The following is a 5,378-nucleotide window of genomic DNA, read 5'->3' as shown; positions in this document are numbered from 1 at the left end:
TGTTCTCATGCTTCACACGACAGTATCAATAATTCTGTGTGACATCTGAATGGCTGAAGCGGTTTATCACTTTACATTGTTGCGCAAACGCAACACTGTGCGGGAGACTTAGCTCTTGCATTCAGCTGGCGGATGCAGTGCGTTGCGCCGCCTCACACTTTTTTGCAGTTTGGTGTAATTTAGAAAACGGTGCCTAAAGTGGGGGAGAACTCCCTCGCTTCGGCGATCAGATCTCACTCAACCGGTGTCCTGACATTTTATCCTACCCTGTCATATTTTCCTACCCGGGTTTACTGCGCACGCGCACATCAATATCGCGTCCTTTGTCTCATGCTAAACAATGATATTTAATGTATCTGCATTACTGTAAGGGTAGGTTTAGGGTTGGGGTAGGTGTAGACTTTAATAAAAACGCAATCTAATTGGTAGAAACTAATATTTATTGTTGGTTTCCTGTAACTGTATCCCTTCTAACTACAACCGCGAATATAACACATAATTACTGTATTTGCAGTTCTGTAAGGGTATGATTAGGGTTGTGGTAGGTGTAGACATTAATAAACCATAACTTTACAGTAGCATTTTTCGTTGTGGAATTGTACTACCCACTGTTTTAGTGGGAGGTAGGAAAATCTGACAGCGTAGGACAAATCGACAGAACATCGGACCAGAAATGTCCCGGTGCACCTGATGGCATTTGAGCGGATTCTCTCGCTGCAGTGGACACGCGCACTCAGTAGATGATGGGCGAGGAAATGTGAGATGACAGAACTGATAATGCACCAATTACAACAAAGAACCACTAGTTTCTCAACTGTATGGTACACCTTTAAATGGAACGATTCCTGATACTAAATTACAGATTTTGCGAAGCAACAATACAAGTGAGTATACACTTTTGGCCCCGACCACAACAGTGGTACGACAGGAGATGGCATTGGTCATGTGAACTGAACACGGTCACTTACACACTGAGCACACGAATGAACACTACGGTTTCAATATTAGTCTGCTAATTCCAAACAAGTGCGAGCAGCTATTAAAAATATGAATGCAAACCCGTTTTTTTCTGATAATTTGCATATCATCGTAGCCACTTATGTCCCAAAAACGAAACACGAGCACATGTAAACACCACATCGGATTAGATAACGTCTCATATGGTCCACCGAATCTTTAAATCTGGATGAAGAAATAAAATACATGTAAACATGGCTATTTTTGTCACATTCTTATAAGCCTATGTATAGAAGCCATAGAGCGACAAATGCCTGCTTTTGAAGCTGCATGCATCTGAAAAACAGTTAATGTGACCTCAACCTTAGAAATAAACACCAGTGACATTGATATTTCGCCGCTAAATACAGTGAACTGAAAGGCTTACACCAAAATGCTGGTCTCGTTTAACCCTGTTCTCATTTCTTAAATGGCGTGTTGCATGCTCTAGCTGCGTATTGCTCCAGGTGTATGAACACAGATGTATAAATGCTGCTGCAAATATGCTTAATATTCATTCCTGCAACCGATGCAAAATCACGTTAACCACCAGGCAACATACACAGCGATATGGATTAAAAAACATTGACTTATCTTAGACGCAGATTTCAGATGTTCTGAAACAAACTGCAACAGTTCGATTTGCAAGAACCGATGCAACAGTTTGATTTGCAAGAACCAATGCAACAGTTTGATTTGCAAGCAGCGATGCGATCAGTTAATTGCAAGCAGCAATGCGATGGAGAGACACTGAATAATGGGAATTTAAATAGACCGCAGGAAATAGGTGTCAAGACTGGATTGGTACATGTCAGGAACAGCTGACTTTCAGCTGATGCAAGCGTGACTCACGTGACCTGACTGAACTAACGCGATGCTCGAATTCTTTGATGGTGGTAGGAGTGTGCCAATACCTTACGGCATTCACCTTCCCCTAGTCCATCCGGATGCCACTGCTGTTGATGTTGTAACCAAGGAACTGCACTGAGGGCTGATGGAAGGAGCATTTCTCGGCCATTAGGTAGAGCTGAAAGACCCTCAGGCGTTGCAGGACCTCCACAATGTGGCGACGATGTTCCGCTAGGCTCCGGGAGTATATGAGGATGTCATCAATGTAGACGAGGAGGAACTTATGGAGGAACTCCCGGAGCACCTCATGGATACAATCCTGGAAGACGGAGGGGGCGTTAATAAGTCTATACGGCATCACGCAGTACTCATAGTGGCCAGTAGGGGTGATGAAGGCAGTTTTCCCCTTGTCCCCCTCTCATATCCGGATGAGGTTGTAGGCGCTGCGGAGGTCCAACTTGGTGAAGACAGTGGCATCACGGAGATGTTCCAGGGCTGCTGGGGCGAGGGTAAGTGGATATCGGAATTTGACGGTTATGTTGTTAAGAGCCCTATAATCGATACAGGGTCGTAAGCCTCCGTCCTTTTTTGTCGAAGAAGAAGCTTGAAGCAGCAGGGGAGGTAGATGGATGAATGTAACCCTGGGCCAGCACCTCCTTGATGTATTCCTCCATGGCCTTCTCCTCCAGAATGGAAAGGGGGTAGATCCTTCCTTTAGGCACTGGTTCACCCGGCAACAGATCGATGGCACAGTCCCATGGCCGGTGTGGAGGCAGCTTGGAAGCCCGTTTGGGGCAGAAGACGTCACTGAAGGGGGTGTAGGATGTAGGGATGGAAATGGATTGGTTTTCCACTGGGCTCTCAATTGAGGAAGTATAAACTGGAAGAGGTGCAGGGGAAGGTTTGGCTGGGACAGGACAACCAGTGATGCAGCTCTTGAAACAGGAAATTGCCCCACTTCAGGATTTCGCCCGTCTTCCATGAGATGACAGGGTTGTGCTGCTCCAACCATGGGCGCCCTAGAATGACGTCAGTGGTGGATTCCACCATAATCAGCAGATGGATCAGATGGAGTAGTCCGGTTTGGAGGGTAATGGGACCCACACTATAACACACACAACGGCCTTTCAGTTATTGTGTGGACCGGGCAGGCTGACGGCGTTACCGTGGTAGTGAGTTTGAGGTGACGGTACAGGGCGCCTGAGATGAAGTTGCTGGCTGACCCAGAATCGAGGAGGGCGGAAACTGTAAGAGTGATGTCAGCGGCAGTAAGTGTCACAACAGTGGTGAGTGGTTTCATTTGGTACTTTGAAGGGAGAATGGCACACACCATAGGACGAGGAGGACGGAAGTGCTCGCATACAGAGATGATATCCCCCGGGGATGCACAGTAGAGGCATAGATTCTGGGCCAGCCATCTTTTTCTTTCATCCGTAGAGATTTGATAGGAGTCGACTAGCATAGGTTCGTTGGCTGGTTCTGGGGAGCTGATGGCCTCTGGTCGGCAGAGTGGTGAGGTGGAATACGCCTGGCCCTGGTGCTCTTATAAGCAATACTGCATACTGGTGGCGAAGCAGATGGAAATGAGTATGCAGTGAGATGCAACTGCACTCGAGGTTCCAATCCCTTACGGTAGGTAGTCATCAACGCCTGTTTGTTCCATCCACTGATGGCCGCTAGAGTCCTGAACTGAAGAGCATATTCATTGACAGACATTTTCCCTGTTTAAGGTTATACAGCTTCTCACCAATTGACAAGTCCCAAGCTGGTCTGCCAAAAACTTCTTGGAAATGGTAAATGAAGCTGGAATAAGACTGGATAACTGGGTTATTCTGAGTCCAAATTGAATCTGCCCACAGAAGTGCTTTACCTTGCAGTTGAGAAATTACGAATGCTACCTCGGATCTTTCGGTTGTGTATAAGTGCGGTTGCATCTCCAGGACCAGCGAGCATTGAAGGAGAAAACCGCTGCAATCCTCCGCCGATTCAGGGTAGAGCGCCAGTCTGGCCATGGGACTGGCTTGCACGGCAGGTGAGGAAGTGCTGGCGTCGTTTACGGAAGTGCTCGCTGGTGTTGGGGATGCGGGTAGAGTGGTGAGTGTCCTACGTAATGCATCCACCAGGTCTTGAAAGGGGTCCGTGAGGCTCATGCTTGTGCCAATCGGTGTTGGTCCAGTCTTCTGGTACGGAATACCACAGGAGGCTCTGGAATAACAGAAAGACAGAGGAATGGGTAGTGCTGGGTAAAGTGATGTGAAGGCTGGCTGTGATTAATGGGTCCGTAGTAGCTGGGTAGAGATGTCAAAGGAGGGAGGTGTAACACACACGCGCACGGAGAAGGCTGGGGACTTTAGGAGATCGCTGGAGAGAGGTAATTAGAGATAGAGTTAGTTCTTAGAGTTGGCATACAGGTAAGACCTTGTTGCGGACGAGACCGGACGCTGACTGAGTGCGTGTGTGTGTCTGGTATTTGTAGTGCAGAGGTGATTGGATGATGATGAGGGTCAGGTGGAAGTGCTCATTATTCAGGTGAGGGCGTGCGTTGTGAATGAGTGGAGATGGAACCTGGCTTGTTTGTAACACTAATACACTCGGCTGAAATATAAAGTAAGTGCACTTTAAGTGCACTGTCAACTGTAAAATACATACTTCTTTTGTTTCCTTTTTTCAGGTTTACCTAGTTGTCCAGTTGTAATTCTGCTGGTACACTGATTTCTAATTGGGCAAATGGATTGTGTTTCTTTCTCCAGAACCGAAGTGAAATCCCAAGAAAATGGCGGATCATTTTACAGTGGAGACAAATGTACAGTTGCTGCATCACCGTTGACCACAGTGTTAAATACGACAGAGGACACTTTAATGCATGGCCAGATTTAATTTACTTCTAAAGTAAATGGTTTAATTTGACAGTAAAACTTTGAATGATACATTATTTAAAGGTGTAATTAGAAACATAGTCATGAAAGTTTATTTCATTTATATTATGTTGTTTATAAGTAGAGACACTCTTAAGATCTGAAGAACACTAAGAAGTGCACATTAAGTAAGCACACTTGACAATCATCCACAGGGAAACCTGTAAGAGATTAGCTGTAGAGTGGTTAAAAGATCAGCTTCAGAGAGCTGTTAGAGTAAATCCCCTGTAAAACACAAGGGCTCTCCCCAGAGACTGGGACGGGTCCCCAAACCCGGGGCTAAATGATGATCAGTAAGATCTGACGTGAACAGTTCTGCTGTCGGGACGGGAGAGATCAAGAAAACACTCGTTTCTTATCACTATATAGACGCTATATTGATATCTCACCAGAGTTGCCAGCTGTTGTTATATGCAATAATATTCAGTCATTTGTCTGAGATGTATTTTCGCTCTCATGCGGAGGAGATTCAGCGCACACACAAACATGTAAAAATGGCCGGCTTGGAGAGTATTCCCTTACAGTTTATGTCTTAAGTGGATGTTAACATATCGGAGAAAACTCATTATATTTGTTAATATATGTTCACTTTAATATATACAAACAACAAAATTACTC

Source organism: Carassius gibelio, chromosome A11 (genome assembly GCF_023724105.1).
Source record: "Carassius gibelio isolate Cgi1373 ecotype wild population from Czech Republic chromosome A11, carGib1.2-hapl.c, whole genome shotgun sequence".
In the NCBI taxonomy this organism is placed as follows: Eukaryota; Metazoa; Chordata; class Actinopteri; order Cypriniformes; family Cyprinidae; genus Carassius; species Carassius gibelio.
The sequence above is the reverse complement of the archived record's forward strand: the minus strand, read 5'-3'. Positions refer to the sequence as shown.